A 27,497-nucleotide genomic window follows, 5' to 3' on the forward strand; every position below is an offset into this window, starting at 1 on the left:
TGGCTTTGGAAATTTCAACCATGATCTTTTACTAGAATGAGCACTGGCAATTACAAACACTCCAAAGCTTAAGTAAAATGCCCAAAATCATTAAATAGACTTAAAATCATTATATTAAAAGTAATAACGTTGAAGGTCTTTTTAGTTGCCTTAGGATCCCTGAGTCTTTATAACTCACATTTTCAAGATGTTCTCCACAACCATAACGCATAGAAACTTTCTTTAAAAAAAAAAAAAAAGAAAAAGAAAAAAGCAGACCTTCTTAGCTCAATCCCTTGACTCCAGGAACTGGGACTTGAAAAAAATCCAATATTAATATTCACACGACTCTTGAAGAAAAAACATAAAAGTTGTCATTGAATTGTCTTTGTTTTATCTATTTCTCTCTATTGTTTAACTCACTTGTGTATCTTGTCTAAATTAGGTTTGTAAGCTCTTCAGGGCATGGACCATGTCTTTCTGTATGTTTATACAACACCTACTACATGTGGGTTCCACTGATCCTAACTGAGCTCTTCAGGTTCTACTGTTCTACAAATAAAATAATAAATGTGTTCAAATTACAAGAAATAAAGATCCTGTAAATAAAATTAAATGCTGCATATTATCTTGTAGCACAAAAAGTTCACTGATTATTTGTTTAGAACAATTAAAAGGAGAAACTTGGGAAGGGACAAACAAAAACACTCAGATCGAGTTACATATAGGACTACCCACCTATGTCAAGTAACTCTATAAAGACTTTTGCAGGTGTAATTCCAAATTAGACAAATCTGTCCTTCAGAGGGCACATTGTATATGACTCTTTTAGTTTGTTTCAATTCTTCCTATAACATACATCTGTGAAAATTACAGGCAATAGAAGGCATTTATTTATCTTCCAAACATAAGGCTATAAAAATGATAGAAGTTTAGAAGCAGAAAAAAATTATGCAAATAAATGTTTTATCTGGCTAATGTTAATGCATAACCAGTCCTCACTTTATATACATAATGCAATGAGAAATAAATTAAATGACAGATGGCTTGTCCCTTCCCTCTTGCATGTTGTAGCATGACTATACAAACAACCTAAATCACTAGCAGATACGTGTTATGGAAGCAGCATGCAAAAGGTAGTTAAATACTTCTGTCTGGGAACAAAAATGAAATTGCATTATTTATTTTGAAATTACAAACACAGTGAACTGTGAAACAATCATTAGTATTGTGAATGCAAATCTGGGTTCATCTTTAGGAGTATGAAATATAGTAATGTATATGTAACCCACGTGCCTAATAGGGAGATATGTCTTTAAGAGATCTAGAGAGAAGAAGAAGGGGGAGGAATGAGTTGTGTTTGGGTCACTGGTGACAGGCAAATACACAATTAGCATTCCATGCCCAGAAATTTCTGAAATTTGGTGCAGTAGTTTTGGGTATGCTCAAGAAACTCCCTGTTGCTGGACTTTGACATTATTGAGGGCAAGTAGTCAAGGAAGCTGCTTTATGAAAGGACATGTGATCTGGGTGGGTTGGGAGAAGCTTAGCCACAGGAGCAGAAAGCAGTCTAGTTTTCCCTAACTCTGAAACATTTTGCAGCAAGTTAGTTCTATTGTTAATTTTCCAACAGGGAATCACTGGCAGTGTTAGTTACAGAAAGGGGGAATTGGGAGGGAAAACTATTTTTTTTTGTTTTAATCATATACCTTGAATGTTATTTGATTTTAGTCAAATTGTCTTAACCAGTCTGGTTCATCAATGCTCTTAAATGTGATGACAGGGGGGAAAAAATCTATATTTTGTTATTCTCAGTTCTGTATTTTCTCGTGACAGGATTTTTTTTATATGCTTAATATTGATTGGTTGGTTAATTAGCTGACTGGCTAACTGAGTCATTCCTTAGTCCAGCAGAGGAGGAGACAGTGTCTCTGTGGATTCCAGTTGGAGATTTCTGTAAGCAAGAGGAGGGAAGATATTTCTGCAATGTTTTTAACTCAGCAGACTGTATAGAGTTGATGAACAAAGACAAACTGAGACTCAGGTGAACTCAACCTAAGCTTTTGGTACTTGGAGTTAATTCTCACTATTGTAGCCTATAGGACTAGCCTGCTTGCTTCCACATATATACCCTTCCTTATAGATTTAAGTATCGTGGTTTTATTATACTAAAGTCATAGATTCATATTAACGTATTATAGCTGTAATGCAAGGTACCTTACAGGGCACATCCTGTATAAAAGCTAAGGCAGTTAGCATACACATGTTCGGGACCTTTGGCTCAGATAAGTAATAATTAGTTAAAGGATAAGATATATATGGTTATAACCTTTACACTACAGAAGTCAAGGAGGCATCAAGACATGGGGGGCTGTCTCAGGTTATGCCCCGAGTAAACTTCACAGATACACCACGAAACACACAAAAGGGCCAAAAATAACAAAGATGAGATAAGCGAACCATCTGGAAAGAATATGGATATGTCATTAATATGCATGAACCTGCCAGCCTATAGAATAAGTGTACCCTAATAATTTGGGGGTGAAGAAGCCAAGTTTGGACTTCGAAGGGGGACCCATATTGCTCAGGATATAAAAAGGGGCAAACCATGTTACTTGGGTGTAATCACCAGCTACTCCCTCTTTAAGTTTCTTTTAGTGAGTGTTTGTTATAATCTTTTGTTCTTAGTTTATACTTAGTATTATTTGCGGTCTTAGTCTTAGCCTTAGCCTTATAGCTCTTAGCCCTCAAGCAGTGCCTAGCTCTCCACCCCTGCACTAAAGAATTGAGGAACTAAACATCTCTTTCAACCAGGTTGTCAGAGAACGGTGTGAGTATATTAATCCAAAACATACTGTATACATTTATATATCACGTGTCTTTAGAATAAAACTGTGCCTTTCATGCAGAAGGGTTCCAGAGGAGTAGCCGTGTTAGTTCTACCAACTGCATCTGAGGAAATGAGCTGAAGCCCACGAAAGCTTATGCCTGCTGAAATTAAATTTGTTAGTCTTTAAAGTGCTACAGAACTCTCGTTGTTTTAGAATAAAACTGTAATCCTACCCATTATCCATTTAATTATTCATTTTCTTTTAATCAGTCATTTCTCTATCATTTTATGTTATCTTAATAAAAGCTTATAAAATTATACAAATTTGGCTATCAGTGTGAGCGTTCCTGTCTTGCACCCCGGGGGTCCCTATAAAACTCTTCTGGAACCTGATTCCAGGACAAGAACCTAATTATCTTCTGATCAGATCAATTGGTGAGCCTATAACCTGATTCAAATTACTAAACACCCAGAAATCAGGCAACAGACTGGCGAGCCAGGCAGGAGACTCGAGGAGTGTGTGATAGGAATTCTTTTAGGAATTCTAGGTGTTTCCAGTCACCTGGGAGACTCACCTGAGGTAAATTGAGCTAGAGTGCAAAAGAGAGAGCAAAAAGGCTGTCTGTGTATGAGTCTGTTAGACTGCTTTGAAACACCGGAAACTTGATTTCCTTTGACTGTTTCTTGGCAGTGATCCCAGAAGTGTTTTCCTGTTATTCCCTGCACTATAGCATCTGTTTATGAGTAGCAATTAATCTTGCAAGAAAAAGTTATACTGTTTAAAGTGATATGCATGTTTAAGGAGCTTTGGACTGTAGAAGAATTATTGATATTGAGGTACCAGAAGTATAAGTAATTGCAGTAGCACTGGGGCCCAGTCACCCACACTTTGAGGTGGCAGGGAAGTTGATTTTTGTATTGTTTAAGCCACCAAAAAGGCCACAGCATTTTCAATCCCTACAATTCTCCTGGGTTGCACCCAGATCCATCTTCCACCAGCTTATCCCAGCTGTTTGGTAGGTCCCAACTGGGTAAAGACCGCTCGATCAGCTAAGAGCACATTAGCCATCGAGGTAACAGAAGGGATCTCGCCCCCACCCTACTGTTGGGTTTTTTTGGGGACTTGTCTAAAGTAACTGAAGTAAATTGTTGAGACTGGTTAAGGGTGTTATTTCTTCTTTTGTTATCAAAAGGATGCCTTCAGATTTAAAGTTAAAGATTTTAAAGTTTAAAATATGGTGGTTATTACTATAGTGTTGGAAATTAGACTAGCCAATAGAGTTTTATAAAGTTTAAGATTTATGTCTAAGGTACATTTTTAAAGTTTAAGTTTAGAGTTCCAGTTTTTTATTTTGGATTTTGAGTAAGTTTATTTAGTGTTAAGATGAGTGAAGCAAGAGCTGTAATGTCTGTGGGCATTGTCCGCAGTACGGCTTTGGAAAACTTTGCCAGAAAATACATTAAGAAACACAGAGGAGGCTTCGTACAATTACAATACAGTGAAATTATCTCTGAACATAGAAGTCCATTGGGTTTTGTGAGTCAGGTTTTTGAAAGAAAAGGAAGGCTAAAGAGGTGAAAGGAATTGCTGTAAAGTGTTTGCTGACGGCGTGTAACGAACTTGGGTGGAAACTGAATAAGAAAAAAAGTTACTTAGAAGAGCCCAGCGAACTTTGAAAGAGAAAGAGAAGACTATCTGGAAGCTAGCAAATCAGTTAAATGAAGTTTCAGAGGATCAATTAATCATTGTTAAAAAAGACAGGAGTTGGAGAAAAAGTTAGCGTGAAGTTGGTATCAGATGCAGGAAGCAGACGAGAAAACTCGATGTTGGCAGGAACAGGCAGCTGCCAGCATAAGATCGCTGGACGGATATAAATTAGATTGTGGTCAATTATTAAATCGAATCAGTGAGCTAAAAAGGCTTTGCAAGGTGTTAGAGAGAGAGAGAAGATAAATCAGCACACAGCATCGCTGCAAAAATACCAGCTGCAAGCTCCTTGAGAGAGAGAATAAGCAAAGAGGTGCAGACGGTGACACAAATTGTGATAGAAATAGGGGTCGAGCTAGAGGACAACGGAGCATCAGTTCCTATGCCCATCGGTATGGTAGAACTGATGAAGGTAAACCAACTTGCAGGACCTATTACTAAAAGTAGGGTGAAAGAGTTAGTACAATCTAACATGGTACCTTTAAAAGTGAAGTCGAAGGTTAAATCTCAGGACAGACTGCTTGCAACAGTTTTACCACTAACTTTCTCTTCTGGCTCTTTTTGCGACTTCTGAGACTTAACCTTCGACTTCACAATAAAATGCTAATGAGTATGATAAGGAAGGTGGTAAGCCAGGATGGGAAGGACTGGGATGCTCTGCTCCCCTACCTAATCTTTGCCATATGGGAGGTCCCCCAGGAAACCACAGGGTTCTCCCCATTGAGCTGCTATATGGCCGCCACCACTGTGGCATACTAGACATCGCTAAAGAGGAATGGGAGGAGCAGCCCAATCTGGGGAAGAACAGAGTTGAGCATGTGATGCAGATGAGGGACTGGAACACTCGAATTACCCCTATAATATGGGAGCACCTAGAGCAAGCACAGGCGGCCCAACCTGTATATATATATATATATATATATATATATATATATATAACTGCCAGGGAAAGATCCGGAAATTCCAACCTGGAGACCAGGTAATGGTACTCATGCCCACAATTGAGAGCAAACTCTTGGCCAAGTGGCAAAGGCCTTATGATATCAAAAGAGCCGTAGGAGAGGTGGATTACAAGGTACAGCAGCCGGGACGCCGAAAGCCGGAGTGAAACTACCACATCAATCTGTTGAAGCCCTGGCAAGATAGGGAGGCTTGCGTAACCTCTCTAGGATTGCCGCCCCAGGGAGATGGCCCCTGTGAAGATGTGCGAGTGTCCGACGAATTGACCGCAGAACAACAGGCTAAGGTCGCCCAGCTGGTTGAATGCAACTGAGTTGTGTTCTCCAGCAAACCAGGCCGAACCACAGAAGCCTACCATCATATCACCACAAACCCTGGGGCCAAAGTGACAATAAAACCCTACCGCATACCAGAGGCCAAAAAGGAGATCAGGGCAGAGGTCAGGAGGATGCTAGACCTGGGGGTTATTGAAGAGTCAAATAGCCAATGGCCCAGCCCGATTGTGGTGGTACCCAAACCAGATGGCACCATGAGGTTTTTCAATGACTTTCGAAAGTTAAATGAGGTGCCCCAGTTCGATGCGTACCCCAGACCACAGATAGATGAGCTGGTCGACCAATTGGGGAAATCACAATTCCTGACCACCCTAGATCTCACTAAAGGATATTGGCAGATCCCACTTGCAGAGGATGCCAAGGAAAAAACTGCATTTTCCACCCCTGATGGGCTCTTCCAATACACAGTCCTCCCTTTCAGGCTACACGGAACACCAGATACATTGTTACGTCTATATGCCAAGTATATGACTGCATACCTGGACGATGTGATTATACACACCCCGGACTGGGAGACGCACTTGCAGAAGGTAGGGGCAGTCCTAGACACTTTGCAGAAGGCTGGCCTTACCACTAACACCACTAAATGCGCAATAGAACTGGCAGAAGCCAGATATCTGGGGTACGTCATGGGGAGGGGTGTAGTGAAGCCTCAGCTAAACAAGCTGGAAACAGTACAGCACTGGCCCTGGCAAATCCAGAAAAAACAGGTCAGAACATTTCTGGGCATTGTGGGGTACCATAGGAGGTTCATTCCGCACTTCACCACTAGAGCTAACCCCTTGACAGACCTAATAAAAGCCCAGGGCCCAGATACAGTAAAATGGACGGAAGCAGCTGAAGAAGACTTTGCAAATCTCAGAACTGCCCTCTACAGCAACCCCATCCTGATAGCCCCGTACTTTGAGAGAGAATTCATCCTGCATACTGCTGCCTCTGACATCGGACTGGGTGCAGTTCTATCCCAGATGGTGGGAGAGGAGGAACACCCCGTCCTATAGCTAAGCTGCAAGTTTCTCCCCAGGGAACAAAAATACAGTGGTAGAAAAGGAGTGCCTTGCCGTGAAATGGACAATGGAAAGCCTCCGCTACTACTTACTGGGGCAGCAATTCACCCTTGTCACAGACCATGCCCCCCTCCAGTGGGTGCATTGAAATAAAGAAAAGATGCACAGGTGAGCAGATGGTTCCTAGCACTAGAACCATTCCACTTCCGGATACAACATAGGGCTGGCAGCAAACACAGCAATGCCGATAGTTTCTCTCGAGCATACTGTTTTGCGACCCAAGTAGCCCAACCCTCTGGTGTTGAGCAGGTGGGGGGGATATGAGATAAGGTATGGCCAAGTGGCTATGAGGAGTCACTGAAGGCAGATATGTAAGCCTCAGATTAGTCAGAGCCCTGTTCCCAGCCAGCTGGGAGGGGGTAACCTCAGATTAATCAGACCACCTGGGGCTAATTAAGGGCCCGCCTAAGACCTATTAAAAGCTCTTGCTCCAGTCAGAGCACTGAGAGAGTTTGGAGCTGTGAGAACAAGGAGCCAGGAGCTGAAGGAAGCAGAGTGGAAAAACCAGAAGCAGGAGTGGACTAGGGGGCAGAACCACTGTAAGGGAAAGTTGCCACTACCTGGAGGGTGACTATTCGAGTCTGGAGAGGACAGCGTGGGGAAGCAGCCCAGGGAAAAGGCTGTAGCAGTTTAGGCAAGCTAGCAGTGGGAGACTGCTGATATCAGGGTCCCTGGGCTGGTGTCCGAAGTAAAGGGCGGGCTTGGACACTCCCCACTGGCTGCAGCTGGGATGGCCAAAGCTCCCCCTAGAGAAGGGATGAAAATCCCACGGGTCCCAGCGGGAGCTATAGGCTACAGCAAGGGCTGACCGCTGAGAGACGCGCCAGACCCAGGGTGCCAGGTGGACGCCCCATCAAGCTCCACACCACACTGTACAGCACCCAACTATGTGTCTTCAGGAACTAGAAAATGTCCTGCGCCAGTTCGGAGAAGCCTTAAGTGGGGAATGTAAAAATGTTATGGAAAGCTACCCTTACCGTCCAAACCTAGAATTGTGTTCAGAGGAAAGTTCTGATAAGAGAAATATTAATCAGGATAGGAGAAAAACCCCATCTTCTAATTTGGGGAGTCAAACCCCAGAAATCATAAATTCAGATTCAGATTGTCCGTGGCAGTAGTTACAGATATCAAGACCCTTGATCTGGTAGCTAAGCAAGTAGGAATGATGGAGAATTCTTCTGTTGCAGTACATGCACAATGTTTGCAAAAAATGGCAGAAGTGTTTGGCTTACCAGGGGAAGACTGGGTTAAAATCCTACAGCTCACAGTAGATCAAGCATTATGAAGTACCTTACCCCCTGAGTATAGGGTGGATTAAAAATCTTTTAAAAAAACAGTATCTCTATTAAAACATAATCAGCACGCAAGACAAGCTGTAGTGGCTATCTTGTCAAATTTAAAACAAAGACTTAATGAGTCTCCACATCAATTTTATTTGCAGTTAAGTGCGGCTTGGCACAGTCACATAAAAAAGGACATAGACGGACCACAATATGTTAGTTTGTTAATTAATAATTCTCTTCCCCATTTGAAGGAAAAAGTTAATATGCATGTCAATGATAACACTTCCTTGAAGGATGCATTGACCTTACTGGCTAAAGCACATTCCCAGGAAGGCCTTAAATTAGGTTGACATGGGGCTCCTGCTGCAACGCTTCAGGGACCACACACTAATCCCACCGAGAGGATTGAGGTACCTTTAAGAACATCACCTCAAGGATTACGCCGAGGCATTTCTAACAAAATGGTTCTAACCCAAGTAATAATCCTGGACTTTCGAGTGGGCATGTCCCTCGACAGGGTTATACGTTCAGACCCCGTGTGGGGCCTGGGATCATGTTCTTTTCTTTTCAGATACGACCCAAAACCAATCACGCCCACAGGGATTCAGATCACCACCCTGCTGCCGAAATGAGGACTTGGTCATGACGATGCTTAAAGCAGTGCAGCAAACTCTAGAAGCTCAACACCGGGTATCCGGGAATTTCAGACATGCCTAATTGAGCTGATGTTGGAAGGCCAAGGCCTGGTACCCTTGGACCGGCCCATGGCCTCCGCTGACTCATTTTCTTCTCTCCTGTAAACAGCTTCCCCTCTGACAGGGTTGGCTGCCCCCCGAGAAGATGGACAGAGAGCGCGTGGACTACTTGTCTGCAAAATACTCAGCATGATGCCATCAGGCCCCGAGTGAAGTCCTAGCCCCTTTAGGCAGGGATGCAAGTGGGAAACCCACAGTATCTGCCGTGGTAGGGGTCACCACATACATTTTATTATAAATATTGGGGCAGTGATTAGCATTATCCATGTCAAAACCTCTAAATCCTCTCCTCTGTCTCCAGGGAGTACAAAGACACTATCAGTGTCCAGATACTATTCAACTGGATCAAAGGGGGGAGGCAAGAAAGCTTTTCCTACCCTTAATACAGGAAGCAGTTTCCTTCAAAGGGTATCTTTTTTTTTTTTTTTTTTTTGTAGACAGCTCTAATTACTATCATAAAGGAAAATCTTATATTGGATTCGGAATCTATGTGGTTCCACTGGAAAAAGGAGAACCTTGAAAGAAAGCATATTCATGCCACATTCGGCCCCATATGCTAAATTAGCAGCAGTAGCTTGTGTATTGGAGTACTGCGTGCAGTTCTCCATCACCACTGCAAATCAAAACATCTGTCTGTTTTCAAATTCAGCATGGGTATTCAATTCTCTTACAGAGTTTCTACCATGTTAAAAAACCACTGGGTTCACATCTTCAGACAGGTCACCTATTAAGTATGCACTGCTGTTAAAATACACCAAATGGTTAGCAACAAAACTCACTACTCCAAGAAGGCTAATTAGAGAGAAAAAAATAAGGGCCCACTGTAAATTAGAACCCTATGCTATGAAAAATGGGAAGGCCGACAAATTGGCCCAAAAAGGAGCCCAATCAAAAAAATCCTGGAGTAAAAAAACCCAAAAGTATCCCAGTGCTATCTCTGGTTCAGTGTGCCCAATTGCCACAATTAAGGTTGTAAAGATTAACGTACCTGACTTAAGAAAGATGCAAACATTTAATAAAAACATAGTAAAAGTATCCCAAGAGCTTTCCACAGCAGAAGAGTGGTCACTCACAGATCCCTTATACAGAAGATACGGACATATTTACAGGTAGTGAACGAAGTTCTAATGTATACAGGAGGTCCTTTCCCTGTGTGGGTAGTTCCAACGTACCTACAAAGGGAAATGATGTATATGGTTCGTGACACTCCAACAGGTGGACATCAGGGAGTGGACAAAACTGTCCAGCGTTTTGCATCTCAGGTATATGAAGGCCCATGGATGGCTTTGCAAATTAACTTCATAGGTCCTTTGCTAAGGACCCAGAGAGGCAACCAATCTCTATTGGTGGTTATCGATCCTTTTTCAAGGTGGATAGAGGCATTTCCTCTAAAAACCAATACCGCAAAAGCCACAGCCAGGGTCCTGGTAAAACATGTCTTCTCTTAATGGGGAATCCCTGCAAAGGTGCAATCAGATCAGGGATCACACTTTACCGGACAGTTCTTTAAGAACTGCCTTAAACTGATGAGAGTCCTGCAGAGACTACACATCCCATATAGACCCCAGTCATCTGGGATGGTGAAACAAACAAATTAAACTATAAAAATAATGTTAAAAAAACTGGTTAATGCCAATGGGTGTAACTGGGACACCCTCATGCCTCTAATTCTAATGGCATTGATGGCAACACCTGCTGCGTCTATCAATAAAACAACCTTTGAGCTGATAACAGGCCAAAATATGCGATTACCAGAACATTTAATCGGGCACACCAGTGGCACTCAACTGAAGGAAATAAAAATAAATACATTCCTGCAAAATCTGCAACACCATTTAAATCAGATTCACATGCAAGTAGCTGTTAAATTAAAAAAATCCAAACAAAAGGCAAAGGCCTACTTCAACAAAAACCAAAAAAAGAATACTTAGAAGGTTGGCAACCAAATAATGCTGTTAATGTACAAAGCACCAGAGCACGGACTGTGCAACCGATGGATCAGACCCTTCCAAGTCATCAATAAACTCAGTTCAGCAATGTATAAAATTAGGGTAGCAGGAGGCAAGTGTAATAAAAACAAAATTTATCCCGTTAATCAGTTAAAGCTGTATCGATCGTCCAGGCCTCAGGAGCAGCTTCCTCCTCAGACGCTAGATAAACAACATTCGAAATCATTGCCACTGAAGCCAGCAGCCAACCACCATGAAATGGACACAGATATTCCTAATTTACTTTACCCCTATCATCGTTCTAAGGGTAAGACTAAGACAAAAATCAAGAATCTGAAACTAAAATGTTGCAAAAAATATATCAAATTACCCAAAACTGTAAAACATGGCAGCATGTATGTGCTCAACTGATTGAACATTTAAAGCAAAATGCACCTAAAAAGGAGTAAAAAAGATTCTTACGATTGATCCACACCATAAGATTACCTTAAAAATGCATACCAAACCAGTGAAAAATGCTTCTATTAACTCATTCCATTACCTTGTATAAATGTACCTTGTACCTTTAATAAAACCCAACTTAAAATTAACCAACTGGTCACTTTAAACAATAATCAGCAAAAGAACCAACATTTAGGAAAGGAAATTATTTGCTCCACGTATGGAAAATATGTTATAAATACCATCACAAAAACATTGCTCTAAAATTGGGGAAGGTTCCAAACCTAATCAAAGATAAACAATTACTAAGCCTTATGTGTATTCAAAGGCCACAAAGGGAGTGATCCACGCTTTTGGATCTATGCCAGCATTTGTCATTGGGAACAATATGACAGATGGAATCTGCGACACCTCACCCCAACTGAAACAGTTGTTCTTTTTCCAAAAACTGTACAATGGCATGGTCCTTATATGTCTCATTCACTATTTCTTTACCAGTGTTTAACCCAGACAAAAATGTGTACTAACAATTGGCAGCTGTCCAGTCCATAGATCACCTGGAAGATGACACCTACAAAAAACGTGTCAATTGCATCCATTGGTGGTCTATCACTCCAACATACCATCCGGTGGTTGAGAGACATTTACATCGAGCACATCACCGGGCAATGGGTGGGGAGGTTGAAGAATATTTATATTGTTCATATGAATAATGTTGGCATGTACTCAATAACATAATTAACAGGGTCACTTTCTCTATATCTAGACACAAACTATCCCATCTCGTGAGAAAAATATGGGAAGGGGAAAATTGCCCCAACCACTGGGGGAACAGCACAAGGATCCACAGAGGAATTGAGTGCCAATCTCATAGGTCCCAGACCATATTAATGGACAGGACTGCCTTTATTCACTGCCACTCATATTCCACCTGTCAGCATCCCTCACACAGGAGCTAGCTGTCAAAGCCAGATCTCAAAAGTATTTAGGCTCCTAACATTCATTGAAATCAATAGAATACATTTGAGAATTTGTACTGTCTGTGGCACCCAGTGATACATCTATTTCTTCCCCTTTCCACAGCAGATAAAAGACCCAGAATCGAGGATAATGCTGCTCCTACCATCGTTTCTGGTTGATTTGCTAGTAGACATTCTTCTCACTTGCCAGAGGACTGGCTACTCTCCAGTCCACCGCCCACTTCAAGCCAATGATCTCCCTAAGGTACAGAACACAAAGCACGTGATATTCATGCATAGGGACTTCCATGGACTTTCAGAGAGTGGGGGCATACCCACCTGTTCACCTTGTACAGTGTTTGGTTTTTTTTACTCCTTTTCACCACACAGCAGATGAGAGCTCTTTGCCCATAATCTAATCCCATTCAGTAAATCTGCCTCATAGTTTGTGTTATTCATCACTGTCATAATTCTGGCCAAATTGCATATGATAAACAACAATAGATGAAAAGCTGATCAGTCATTTTTCTGTAAAAACAACATTGCCATATGGATAAAGGCAGATGCTGAGTTCCCATCTAGAGAAAGGAAAATGGCAAAGAGAGGTCAAGTATTACTTGCTTACTTCCCTAGCAGCTACCCATAGGTATATGCATATGATTTTGTTGGCACAATGTTCTATATACTATTTTATTAAATATCTTTCATGGTGATTGCAGCAAGAGGTTTCAAACAGACAAAAATAGTATATTAAAGGCAGATGGGTTTTATTCACCTTTATCAGTGTATAAGGCAAATTGGGTTTTTGTTAGCAAACTATGTTTTAAATGCCAGGGGAATAAAGGCAGAGTTGTTGAATCAGCACATCCATTGGCCTGATCCCATTTTTAGATCTGCACTGATTGCTGACACGGTGTCAGGTTAGTCAGGTTTTGTGCTGCTGCTGCTGCTGACCCTGCCCCAGTGACTTTCTGCTACTAGAGGAATTGCTCTCTGAGTTACACCAGCAGAAACTTGTGTAGCCTAAGACAGAGGTCAGCCAGCATAAGTCTAAATTCTGGAGAGTCAAGTAACATTGTGTCATTTACTAATGCTGAGTAATGGTGGAGAGGGAAGATGGGAATCACAGTTGTATGTCTTCCAGCTGCTAGACCATTCCTTAAATATATTCAGTATCTCAGCAGAGCCAGTCAGCTGTCTCCATATATCTAGAGTCTTGATCCATGTGCCAAAACCTAGCATATGCTTTAAACCATCTTTCACTTCAAGATATCTAGGAATAAAGCTACTGTCCCTGAAAAAATACTTCAGCAGGGACAAAACAGTATCCCATCTGCTACACAGCACAAGCCACAGTGAATACATCACATAGGTTATCTGCTTTATGGGTTGGTTCCTCATTTAATGGAGGCCAGCTGAAGCTCTGTGTCCTGTTATTCAAAGCCCTACATTGGACTGGCCCCCAAGCTACCAAAGCAATTGCCTCTGCCTTAGTGACCATGACAGCTACGATCCACTGGAGCAGTGAAATTGTTGGTCAATAGAAGGAAGTCCATGACTGTGAGAGACAGAAGAATGCCAGATCATCAACTGATTAAATTGTCATAATTCCATTGAAGTCAATGGAAATCTGCGTATTTTACGCAAGTTGAGAATCTGCCTGTGCATGTTCATTGGACTTGGAGCTGTATAATGGAATCCACAAAAGATAAAAATTGCAGACTTCACTATTCTCCAAAATAAATGCATAGCTCCTTTCTTTGATTTAGGTCAATATTAACATCATTCTGCATCTTCTTCACACCTGAGCCTATGGATCATACATACACAGAGAAATATAAACAAAAAAGAAAAATTCTCTATAAAGCTAATACCCACAATTTCTACTGCAGGCTGAGAAGGAAGCAAGAAAGAGAAAGGGAAAGATTGCTACTGAGAATATTTCTGTCTAATAACCTGTGGGTATGAATTGGGTGTTAAGAGTGTTCCCCAGATATTTTTCCTACTATTAATTTATGATTTTACACTATCTGTATTTGTGGATGTTTTCACAGATATGGTGGATCTTCTCTTCAAGTTTACTTCACAACTTTAACTCTAGCTTAATGACATTGTTTCTTTTGGAGTGCTATGTGGCCTACCATGCCATCCAGAATCCATTATACTTTCCAGTTGCTTTGCGCAAGTCTATTGAAATAGGTACTGGACAGGACTATACTTGTTTAGAGTGGTGTTCAAACATTGCTATTAACTTTTCTGGGTATTGGTGCTGATGCTTTCAAAGTTTTAAACAATGCCAGCATTTCCAAAGTAGTTGCACTTTGAAGAGTGGATATTTTTCATGTAGTATTCATACACTGTACAGATAATTTATTAGGAAATTTGGAACATGGTTTCTTTCTTTACATTTTCAAATAATGGTAGCACCCAACAGTTCCTGTAAACCTCAGTAATGATCCACTTTGATTACCCTATTCACCCAAAGGCATGTTCAATAAATCTTGCTAATCTGCCAGATTTGTGATGTAAACAGTAGTTAGAACTGAGCTAGAGATGAAGAATTGATTCTCTGTACAGACCTCATGGAGTCCTGCAGCTTTCTGTAGGGTAAGTACGTCATCCAAATGAACCCCACTAAGGCAGAAAATGAATGTGATAATGAACAGGAGAAGAAATAATTTTTCATCAGAGGTCAAAGAGTTATCCTTAGTCTCTGGACAAAAGGACAAAATCTAGCAATATATTCAGAACATTGTTATATTCAGAAAGATTACGTAAAAAATTAAAGTATGGGGGGGAAGGGGATTTTCATGAGTGTTTAAGGGAATTAGTCACTCTTTGAAATTCAGTTGGAGCTGGTCCATAACTTCTTTATGTGCCTTTGGAACTCCCATCCTAGAACAGCCATATACTATTAATTGTAATTTGTATACATAATACATACATAATTTGTAATTGTAATTTGTATACATTTTATACAACGTTTTGTATTTTTGCTCAATAAACTTACATTTTTGGGCCTGATCATACTATGAGATATACTTCTTTGGGATTGGCCACAGCTTCAGCATGAGTCATCTGCTGTTAAGCCACAGTTTTTCAATGTCAATGGAAAAATTTAACTTTCCCTTAATGTTTTTTTGTTCTTGTTGCTGTCATTGAATAAACTATAGTTTAAACTTGTTCACCAGTTGATTTATGTTCCTTCACTGGATACTGGGGCTCAGAGAAAATTAACCCTTTTCAAATATTGGAAGTCCTGAAATGAGTTCTTTAGTCTCTCTACACATAGTCTACAACTGGGTAGGCTTGCTCTTGCTGTCATATTAACATGAATTTAACCTCTCTATTATATTATATAACTGGAAAAATCCCAATTTAAACATTTTTAAAAGCCTGAGTTTTGTGGTTACTCCTTCTGCTTTCCACACAGTTAGTGTTCATTTTCCCTTTTCCTTCAAAAGAATTAGCTTGCCTATTGCTAGACATATGGGGTAAAACCGTTCAATTCAACCACTGAAAGATGCAGTTTAAGCATGATGCATCTGGGGGCTGAAGCAATTACATGGTATGCATTGAGAATCTGCAGTGAACCAAAATATGCTTACATCCCAATCCACATCCCAACCACAATTTAGATTGTGATCTATCAAGAGACCTTTGTTGGCCAAGTAATGACTAAATGAGGCACAGTGCCCAAATAATGTACTCTTTTCTGTAAAGAAAACGCTTAGGTGAGGTCCACTGCAGCTATGGAACTTGTGGTGAGTCAGCTGAGAGAATGCTCAGTGGAACACACAACCATTGTTTTTCTGTTGGGAAACTAAACTAAGATCATTTTTGCCCTGCTCTATTCATTGAATACAAGCAGCACACTCACATGGATGTGCTAAAATGCTATGCTGGATATGGGATTATGACCGAAAAACCTTCTTAATACCAGCTGGCAAGGAGGTGCAGAGGAGTTACAGGAATCTCCCGAGTAGGGTATGGGTACATTCAAGTTCACTGAAGAATGTCATGTGAGGTCTCAAATGAAAGCCAGTGTTGCACCGGCTTACAACCATCATCATTATCATTGCAAAACATACATACAGATGTTGTGCAAGGAGTTATGTATATATACTAACAATTTTCTTAAAGTCTATCTATGTATTGGTCACCAGGAAAGGTGAAAAACAGGTTTTCTGTCAGACAAGAAATGTTTATCCACTTACCTATTTACAAGTAAATTGGGTATTGACTTGTTCACAATCGGTGTCCTATCCCTAGTCTGAATTGAATGTAAATGAAGGATTGGAAGAACTTCAGAAAGAGAAAAACTGTGAGTGAGAGAACCTTATCAAGATGTGCCATTCAAAGTTTTGTTCGACTGTGTCAGGGAACACATCCAGGCATCCCTCAAGCTAGGAAGAAAATGGACAGTGAACTTGCTTCACTAAAATAGGATCTGAACCAGGCTTGGTTGAAAACACTGGAAAGAATGTCAGGGAAGATAAACTACTTTAGAAAGGAAGTTAACCTGTTAGTCAATTTTAGTCTCTAGAAAGTGTGTAATGATTTTGTTTTATATGTAACCATTTGTTTCCAATATTCTGACTCACTAACACTTGATCGTCTGGTCTTTGATATTAAACATTCTTGTTTTCACCATACTTATGTGTAGGTGCTGTGTGTTAAGCAAAGGGATGGTACTGAGCCGAATCTGACAAGCTGGTGGGTTCTGTTCCTTTGGAAATAGCAGGCCTAGTAACCAAGTGTACAGGGGATAAGAGGCTGGATACTGCAGGGAATGCATGTACATGTCAGGAACATGGAAAAGAGTACACATGCACTTTAACGTAAGCATCTTTGAAAATGTGGACAATATATTTTAATTTAAACACTAGAAAGTGATTAAAAAACTAGAATATAATCAAAAAAATAGGAAAGTAAAGATACTAGAGAGAGGTAACTGAAGCAGAACTATTCCACAAAAGGATAATACAAATATGGAATAAAACGTGAGAGGTGTAATTCAGGATTTTGCCAAAAGACACATGAATTTCACACACTTAAACAGCAATGCTTTGAAGGAAATATATCAGAAAATTGGAAAAGATAGATACAACCATCGAACAGAACAGTGAAAGGCTTCAAATGAGAAAAATAACCAACCTGTAATGTTAAGTACTACTGCACTGTGCAGGGCAAACAAGCTCAGGAGATTCACATTTGAAAATGAGCAAGTGAACAAAATCAGTGTTTTGATCAGAATGTATGAAGTTTGGCATCCTAAGAAAAATATCACACTTGCATGCCATATGTTCAACAAAAAGCAGTTGAAACATTTTATCAGTTTGTAACAGACCTTCAAATATGCTCCAAAATCTGAGTAGGAACATCTTGTAGATGTTGTTATTCATAAAAGAATTTGGACCCAATTTATTTATAAGTGATGAGAATTTATAAGTGATGAGACAAGGCACAATTTTTACATAATTGTTTTTGAATCTGTTGTACAATTTAATGTCACAGAAATATACATAGGAGTGCAGAAAAAGCACAGCAACGAATGGACACTGACTGATGATGGTTTACAAAGTTCTATTAAATGAAATAATTTCAATGAGCTCAACTAAACCAAAACAAGATGCATAATGCATGTAAAAAACGACAAAGGGATAGTACCCTGATATAGAGATGCAGATTATTTCCACTCTAGGTCACTGATTCCAAATCAGGTCACTCGTGACGACTTAATATATTTCCTATTTTTATACTACTTCATATGTTCAAAACATTGTGCAGAAGTTAACCCTCACAATATTCCTTTGTGGTAAAGGGGTCAGGGGATCAATACTGTTATCCATATTTTACAGATGAAGAAACCAAGGAAGAAAGGTGATTTGCCGTACAGGGAAATGTCAGAACCAGGATTAGCATTCAAGATCTCCTGACTCAAACCCCTTGCTCATTTCTCCAAACAGTACTGCCTTTCTAATAACTCAGTTATTAACATCTGATAAGTAGGTGCTGGCCTACATGGAATGAGTTTTAGAGTCCATTTCCAAATGGTCAGTCATCAGAAGAACTCACTATGGTTAACTGGCTCCTTGGTTGATATTTAATAGCCACTGCAGTAAAACAAAAACAAACAAAAAACAAAACAGAAAAAACAAAAAAACCCTAACTTCTATCTGTGTCTGACCAGAAGACTGTGCACCATCCTATCACACACAGACCTAGTCACAGTGATCTGTGCATTCAGGAACTCTAGGTTTCATTATTGCACCACATACAGGAATTAAGCTCTGAGAAAACACTCCAGCTTGTACAAAATGCAGCAGTTTCTCTGTTTAGCATCACAAATGACCAAGAACAATTATAATGTGCTCTGCCCTCTGCACTGGATCCATGTTAAACATTGAGCTAAATTAAAGGTCCCTGTCCAGATACTCAAAGATACTTTTGGGGGATTGGCACTAGCTATCTAATGCATTGTCTTTCCTTCCATAACCAGGATTTCCCAAAATACTTATAATCCACTGAAACAATGCAACTGTCAACCAACTAGATAAGGTTTGTGAATTCAGGAGACCTAGACAATGGAATTCAGCCCTTCAAGAGATAAGAATGACTCTGAAGCTCACACTAAATGCAGCACTCTGTTGTTAATTACTTGGGAGCAATGAGTTACTGTGTTATTGTGAGTACAAAAAAATTAAATCAGACAAATGAGCTAGAACCCCTAGGTGGATTCTCTCCAGTTTAGATGTAAGGTGTATTAGCAGGCCCTGTAAAGCAAGCTTGTGTTTCTGCTGCCTGGGATGTACTTTTTTCTGAGGAAAAAGTAGAGGATTTCAATCCCCGTGAAAATTCATGAAGGGTAAATGCATTGAAAGAAGTGACTGGATTGGGGACAGAATCCATTACTGAGATGGGTACTATGAGACACTAGGAAACTGAATTTAAATGTAGGTATTACAGAGATTAATGTGATGATGGGCAATAAGGCATACAGAAAGATTAGTAAAAAGTGTTACCATAGGGACGATTTTGTGAGTGTACAGTAGCAAATAAATAAATCAGAGCGAATGATTTAGTAATAGGGAGAATGAAAACAAGGAACTCTGTTAGAACTGTGAAGCAGTGCAATTTGCATGATTCTTGGCATATAAATCTAGATATACATGGAAAATGTACCTTATTTCTAAGCAGTCACAGAAGCACACAATAATTGTATAGGAAATTTTAAAGTAGATCAGGTCACTGCATAGGTCAGCATGAGAACAAACAAATCATGATCCTCCTCCTCTATGTTAGGCCAGTGTTTCTCAACCTACTCCATATCAGGAGTGCCATGTAGTCCGTAGGACTAGCCTGCTTGCTTGTATCATAGATATATATTTTTTCTTATAGATTTAAGTATGATTGTTTAATTAATAAAGTTATAAATCTTTATATTTTGCTGTAATGCAAGACATCTTACAGGTCACATCCTGTATGAAACACAGCTAGCATACATATATTTAGAATCTTTACCCTAGATAAGTCAGGAGACATTAAACAGGGGAGGGGGATGTCACAGGTCAAGCCCAAGAAACTTTACAAGTCCACCACAGAACCCACAAAGGGCCAGAAATAATAAAGGTGAGATAAAAAGACCACCTGGAAAGGATGTGGATACGTCAATAATACGCACGAACCTGCCAGCCTATAAAATGTGTACCCCAATAGTTTGGAAGGGGAAAATCCAAGTATGGACTTAGAAGGAGGATCCATATTTTTGGGGTATAAGAAGGGGCAGATCGTGGTATTTGGTGCGATCATCATCTACTCTTGCTTGAAGTTTCTTTAGTTTGTGTTAAGATTTTCCTTCTTCATTTTATAGTCTTATTTGTAGTCTTAGTTTATAGCTTAGCTCTCTAGCAGTGCTTACATCACCCCTCTGTTCAAGAGTTGAGGAACCAGACATCTCTCTCAACCAAATCATCAGGGAAGGGTGTGAGTATATTAATCCAAATTATATCATAGAAATATATATACCATATGAGTCTCTAAAATTAAGATTGTATTATCCATTATCCATTTGATTGTTCATTTTCTCTATATCAATTATTTGTCTATCATTTTATGTTATCTTAATAAAACGTATACAATTATACAAATTTGGTTATCATTAAGAATCTTCATGTTGTACACCCCGGGGGTCCCTATATAATTCTTCTGGAGCCTGATTCAGGGACAAGAACCTTCTAATCCAAAAAATTGGCAAACCTATAACCCCATTAAATAACTAATACACCGAAAATCAGGCTACAGCCACTGCCTAGCTACTGGAACCTGGTTTCTATTAGCCACCATCCCCTTGCTCTTTAGCAAAATGGGAAGAGCAAGTGCTTGCTATTCAGGTACCAGCAAAAGGCTGCTACTGTACAGATATGCAAACAAAGTACTTTTTACCATCATATTTTTATACAGTAAAACCACACATACAACACTATGACTAAAGACTAAGGGCTAGATTCTGATCTCAATTACACCAGAGTAGCCAGCACATAATCTATGCCTGAATCTGAAGTGAGGCATATTTGTAGAAACATTAACGACTTTGCTAGATATATTGTGAAAATTCTCCTCTCATTTAGATACTGAACTAAAGGAGGTGGCACAGATGACACTGAGGTGAAAAAAACTGGCTTGTAGAAATTACAATTAATGGAAATATTGTATGAAATCCTGTGATTGCATTTTAAAAGGAGGCTTGGGTAATATTATGGACACAAGAATATTATGGACACACAGAGCATCTGAGGGGGATCTGTACATACCCTTCCCCCCTTCCCTTGTCAAAACATGATGGACAGCATCTCCATACCATGGCCAATCCTTACCTTGTGCCCCCCGTATTCCCACAGGTCACAGATGGAAAGAGTAAGAGAATGAACTGGTGAAGAACGAGGGCCTGAGGAGCTCAAAGGGTGGATCTGGGGAAGGCACATCATCCTTCATTAGTCCTATGGAGTTTCCTCAAAAGAAGTTAACACAATATTTAGTCATCTTTACTTTAAAATTACCTCATGTAATAAATGCTTTTCAATTTACTTGCAAACCTTCCATCCATCCGTTTTTTCTGGATCATTAAAATCAATATTGGCAATCACACAGAGCATTTTATGGAGATTGGGTTCAAAGGCTGAACCACAAATCTTTCTCCATTACATTTGAAGAAAAATAAACATAACTTTCAGGGAAGTAATATAAAGAAGCATAAGCTTCTAAAATCCAACTCCCCCCTGCTACAATTTTCCTTTATCATGATTACATCAGAGCAGGGTGCACTCTAGACTGACACTGATTCACTCTTCTGAAAGCAAGATCCCAATTTTCAAAAGTTCTTGCTTGATATAAAAATGGATAACAGAACAATATTGTGCTCAGAGATGTGTCATATATTCTTTGGCCTCTCTGTGCAAGGGAACCTTCTAAAATAGGACCCCCATATTATTCTGACCTAGGGGAAGACCTCATACTGTTACTCCATTTGAGCTGTGCTGCCAGAGTGCCCACAATGACATGACATGGATGAAGCTGACCGGGATGCAAAGGACATGTCTGTAGCATGCCCTAGCCTTTTGAAAATCTTTCATGCCGTTTGGAAAGAATGGATGGATGTCTACAAAACTAAAACTAAAGAGCTGACATGACTTTCCAGTTCTGTCAACAACTCCGGTGAGAGCTGCTGCCCAGATGGGTGCCCAAGAAGCGAAGAAGAGTTGAGGATATAAAAACTGGACTGATAACTTGGACAAGCTCAGTCTCTAGCTTTCTTATATCTCTCTTCTGTGTTTGTCTTTGTGATAACTGCTTTATACAAAGGAGCATTTCTCCTCTAGTGCTTTAGCCAGTGGTCATTGAGGTCAGTATGTTTTCAATCTCATTTGTCAATTAAAAGAATTAATATTGAACACAGTTTATTGATTGTTAAAGAGTATATTGAAGCCTCCATTGTGGCTATGTCAGACAATGGCTATGGTAGCTTATGTAATTTCAATCTGGTCCTGCTTTAGTGCTTGGAAATAGAATCAGAAAATTCATATAGTAGCAAATCCTCTGATCCCGCCTATGTCCCAGTGTATTTCTGTACTCTGCCAGCAGGGAGGCGCCATCGACATGGGCTTTCCCCTCTACAGGTGCTACATAACCACTGGGTAACCCCTGAAATGGAACATCCCACTTCCACTGCCAGGGATGTAGGGAGACATGAAATAGGGGCAGTATTTTCCAAGTATCTTCTCAACTATTGCTGTTTTCTTCTTATGTATTTCCTGAAAGTCTCCACCATTAACTGAAAAGGGTAAGAATATCATGCTCTAACCAATCTTTTGTGCAAAGAATTGAGACCTTCATCCCTCCATCACCTCACTATAAGCTTATCCATCTCCAGATGTCATTCAAAATTGCCTTCTTCCCAAGTTTTAAAATTCTCCATAAACTAACACTAGCCATCTTCCCCTTTCCTTTCTGTTCCTCCAGTCTTGATTTTCTCTCTCCTCTTCTTATGTTCATTTAGCATGAATGTCTCTCTTTCATTTGTGCGGCCCCAACGATCTAAAACTCCTTTCCTCTCCCTCAGACACCATATTGCTTTCAAGTGAGTATTTCAAAATATACCTTCTCTCTGTAGTTTATGATTGACTTTCCCTGTTAAGCATTTTTTTCTTTTTGCTGCCCCAACTGAAGGAAGCTCCAGTACAGAGAAATAAATTGCACTGTAATTGCATTTCACATTTATGGAAAATGGCTGTGAACCAGAGGGTCCCAATTTTGATACATATGCTTTGTGTCAAATATAAACATCTGAAAATTAGGATGTTGCTTCAAAAAAGTAAGCCAGCCTCAGTACATAGTGTCTCTTACTTTGGTGTAATTTCTAGTAATAAAAGAAAAATATGAAGGTTTCTAAGAGTTTATTCTTCTTTGTATTACTTGCTTGAAAAGAATCTTTATTTTTCTCCTTGTGTAATGGAGAAATATTTGTGGTACAGAATTTAATTATTTGAATGTAGTCTGTATAAAAAAAAGTTATGTATGCTTTGATGCACAAGATTACTAATAATGATATGAACTAACCAGAAAATAGTGGTGGTTTTGCAAGTAAAAGGGAACACGTTTATTATATGATGTAATTTTAACCCCACAGATGGCATTCGTAGAAATACTATACCAGCATTTCAAGGGAGTAAAGAGACCCTTAAGAGTTTGATTCTCTAGCTAGTTGAATCATTATTTTCTTTATCTTGCTATCTTTATGTCAAGGCCATGACCGTTATGAATTACTGAGTGTACAGACACATATGTTCAGCCAAATTCATCCCATTCACCTAAATTAAGTTACACTAGGGATGAAGCCCATTGTCTACCTCTAGTGCTGGCCTATTTGCCACGCTGTGATGCGTTTTCCAGAAATAGTTCTCACAGCATCAGCCAATCAGTTAATCAGCAATGCTGCTGTGTTGCTTTCACAAACACAGCTTTTGGAGCTCTACATCCAAAACTGAAAAAAACTCCCCTGTTCATACTTGAATGCTTTTGATCCCAGCAACGGTACATCTTTAGCCCTTAATCAACAAATAATTTACGTTAAAATAATCTGATATCAATACATTAAATACAATATGAGATTCTGCCTGTGAACAAATTTTCATAATTCAAGTAGATAACATTAAAAAACTAAGATAACAATAGGTACAGATAAAGGACAATGAACTGGAACGAAGAGAGAAACAGGAACAATAGCTTAACTTCTCACCAAGTTAACAGAGTTCAGATTACTTGGGGGGGGGGAGGCGCGGGATCTTCTTGTTTTTAACAAGGTTCTCTCTATATTGCATTCTTGAATAAGTGATTCCTACAGCAGTCAAATGCTAAAAAGAAACCAAAGCCAACCAAATATAAATACAATTCAATCAGATACTGTTCCACAAATTATTTTTTGCAATTGCTCAAAATGAATATATAGAAAATATTACAATATATTAAATAATTAAAATTATTACCTATATTTGTCTTCCATAAGTGGCTATTAGCCAGGATAGGCAGGGATTGCTGTTCGCCAGGGTCTGGGAAGGTTGGATGGGATGCATCACTTGATGGTTACCTGTTCTATTCATTCCCACTGAAGCATCTGGCATTGGCCACTGTCAGAAGACAGGATACTGGACTAAATGGACCATTGGTCTGACCCAGTATGACCTAATATTACCATTTACCCCCAAGTCTTTGTTAAATATCTTCCAGAAATATAGTGCTTTCTTGAACAAAATACCATATGATCCTGAACACAAATATATTTTCATTTTAATCCATTTTATTTACAGTCTACAAATATTCTGCATGAAGAAATCTGAAAATATATCACTAGAATCAATTTAGGAAAAGAATGTGACTGATTCTGTCCTTAAGCATAAATTTAAAATGTACCCAGAAAGAAACTCTTTTTTTTTATATGTATGACTTTTTATTCTATTGGAGGGCAGTGGAGATAACATATAGAGGAAACGCACAAATAACTCATAGCCAAGAAAAGAGCACTAAAAGAACAGTGAGTTCTAAAGTTATACAAAGAACATATTTTTGCCAACAGTCAGCCTGTGGAAGTTGTTCACCTAAGAGTGTCCCAATACACCAACCAATGGGGGTTCATAGTCCTCTTGAGTTGTCTGTAAATCAGCAGATGTCTTTGAGAAACCAGTTTCCTTTTTCCTTGTAACTAATATGTTGGAATCTGTAAAACAATGAGGAGTATGGACTAATCCTGAATGCGACAAAAACAAAATGCATGTACATTGACTTTAACAAAAACAGGACGCAAGTGGACATCACAATTAACAGATAAGCTATACGGGCAGTAGATCAACTTTATTATCTGGGATGAAACCTAGCCAGGAGTTTGTTCCAAAAAATTGGAGGAAGACTAGTTATGGCTCCCTCAGCTAAGACTTCCCTTAAGAAAGGGTGGAAAAACCATGGCATCTCAAAATGTACAAAGGTGCATCTTGTGAAAAGCCTAATTTTTTACATAGAGGTTTGTGGATGTGAATCATGGGAAGTTAATGTTGCTGACAAGAAGAAAATTGAAGCTTTTGAAACGTGTATCTTTTGGATGGGAAAAAAGATGAATCCATATGTTCAAAATATTATTGGAGAGCAGGGGCATGCACTGGGGGGGAGGGCAAATAGGAGCATGGGGATGCCTGATAATCATCTCCACCACCGTCCCAGCTTCTGCCTCAACCCCCCACCCCAGGATTCCCTTCCCTGAGCCCATCCTTCCTCCTTTCTGCCAGGAGGAGGGTCAGGCTGAGAACAGCTGAAGGGATATGCCTGGGAAAGGCACTGAAGCTAGCACTTCCGCTGAGGCCCACTAGATGCCGCCCAGAGCAGAGAAGCCAGTCTAGCAACACAGCTGTGCCAGAGGGGACAGGGGGAAGCCAGTGGAGTCTTGTGCCTTCCTTGCCCACAGCCTCCAGTAAGTGTTTGGAGCCTGCCTGGGGTGTGCAGAAGGGAACTTGGGACAATGGGGCGGGAGGCAGTGGGGCCCTGGGGCACTGGATGGGGGGTGAAGAGGAGGTTAAAATGCCTCGCCAAAAGTACCAGAGGTATTAGATGCACTGAAATCCCTGCACATGGCCCTGTTGGAGAGAAGCAGACCCTGATGTTGTAAACTTATGTACTTTGGTCACAGTAGGCATAGAGATGGAAACAATCATGAAAAAGTTATTATGGAAGAAATGATAGAGTATCATCATACTGACCAGTGAGGAGATGGATGCATGGCGTGTGGCAGATCATTGGAAGGTCAGCTGCTGAACATTCAAGTTAACCCTGGATCATGAGACTTCCCAAAATTCTGCTATAGAGTCACTGATATTCAGACATGAAAAAATTCATTTATTTACCTAATATTTGGGTTAATGGAGTGCTCATAGGCTTAAAGTTAAGCACATGCTTCAATGTGTTGCTGGACTGTCACCCTTATTTAGTGAAAGGAAGTACAGATTTGGGTATCTTCTACAAAGAAGTGATGATTAAAGATAACACTGATATGTCCCATACGGAAAAAATATATTAAGCTTTTAGGCAATTCAAAGGGTGTGCTTCAGTTTCCACATCTGTAAAATGGAGACAATGATACATATCTTCTTTGTAAAGTACTTTGAGATCTGCTCATGAAAATCACTATATAAGAGCTAGCTAGTATTACTATTAATGCCACCATCAAAATGAAACACGAGCAGTTAGAAAGAAGCATTGTGAAAATAATAGCTTTGTGCTCATTGTGCCCAACAAGAATAGTGATCAGTATTCTCAAAAGACACCCTGCCTGCCTCCCTCACATGAAGGAATATCACAGAAGAGGTTGCTATATTCATTAGTTTAATTCTATTAGAATGTTTCCTTTGGTCTTACCTCCCCATATCTCTCCTGTTTCAATTACTTATACGTAGATCTTTATAATTTAATGAGTTTCTGTAATCCAAAGGGTTGAATCAAAATGGTTAAAATTAAAACAAAAGATTTTTTAACTGTGACCTGAAAGCAAATAGCAGGAGTCAGCAAAAACATTTAAACTTTAATACTGCCTTAAATTTCATTATGTCAGACAAACAAGCTCCTACTTTTTACAGTAAAATGCCAGTAATGATAGCTCCATAAAATTGATACTGCAAATTGATTTAGAACCCTTTTAAAATGTTTAAATATATATTTCCTTTTTGCTTCATGCCTCCATTTTATTTTACATAGGTGTTCAGAGGAACAGTGCATTAAGAGTTTACGGAAATGCAATTAGATTAATAGATTCAAAGACCAGAAGGGATCATTGTGATCATCTAGACTGACCTCCTGTATAACACAGGCTATAGAACTTCCCCTAAATAATTCCTAGAGCAGATCTTTAGATAAACATCCTATCTTCATTTAAAAATTGTAAGTGATGGAGAATCCACCACAACCCTTGATAAGTAGTTTTAATGGTTAATTACTCTCCATCTTAAAAAAATGTATGCCTCGTTTCCCTTTTGAATGTGTCTAGCTTCAACTTCCACCAATTGGATTTTGTATGGATTGAAGAGCCATTTATCAAATATTTGTTCCCCACATAGGTACATATAGATGGTCTTCAAGTTACCTTTAATTTTCTCTTTGTTAAGCTAAATAGATTGACCTTCTTAAGTCTATTAATAT

At 39.6% G+C, this 27,497-nt stretch overlaps 1 protein-coding gene across 3 annotated transcripts in view; it reads right to left on the bottom strand.

Moving 5' to 3' along the window:
- MSR1 (macrophage scavenger receptor 1) overlaps positions 1–26,782 on the bottom strand; it is a 75,024-nt gene extending 48,242 nt beyond the window's left edge. For 2 of the 3 annotated variants that reach the window (XM_067530533.1, XM_067530531.1), the window contains exon 1: positions 21,143–21,156. The gene's annotated coding sequence lies outside the window, so the exon portion shown is untranslated. Of the gene's footprint in view, positions 1–21,142; positions 21,157–26,720 lie in introns of those variants that run through there. The other variant, XM_067530532.1, reaches the window with a different exon arrangement.
- Positions 26,783–27,497: the final 715 nt, after the last annotated feature.

This window comes from Emydura macquarii, unplaced genomic scaffold (assembly GCF_026122565.2).
Source record: "Emydura macquarii macquarii isolate MOO-44397 ecotype Brisbane River unplaced genomic scaffold, CSIRO-AGI_Emac_v2 contig_3108, whole genome shotgun sequence".
NCBI classification, from domain to species: domain Eukaryota; kingdom Metazoa; phylum Chordata; order Testudines; family Chelidae; genus Emydura; species Emydura macquarii.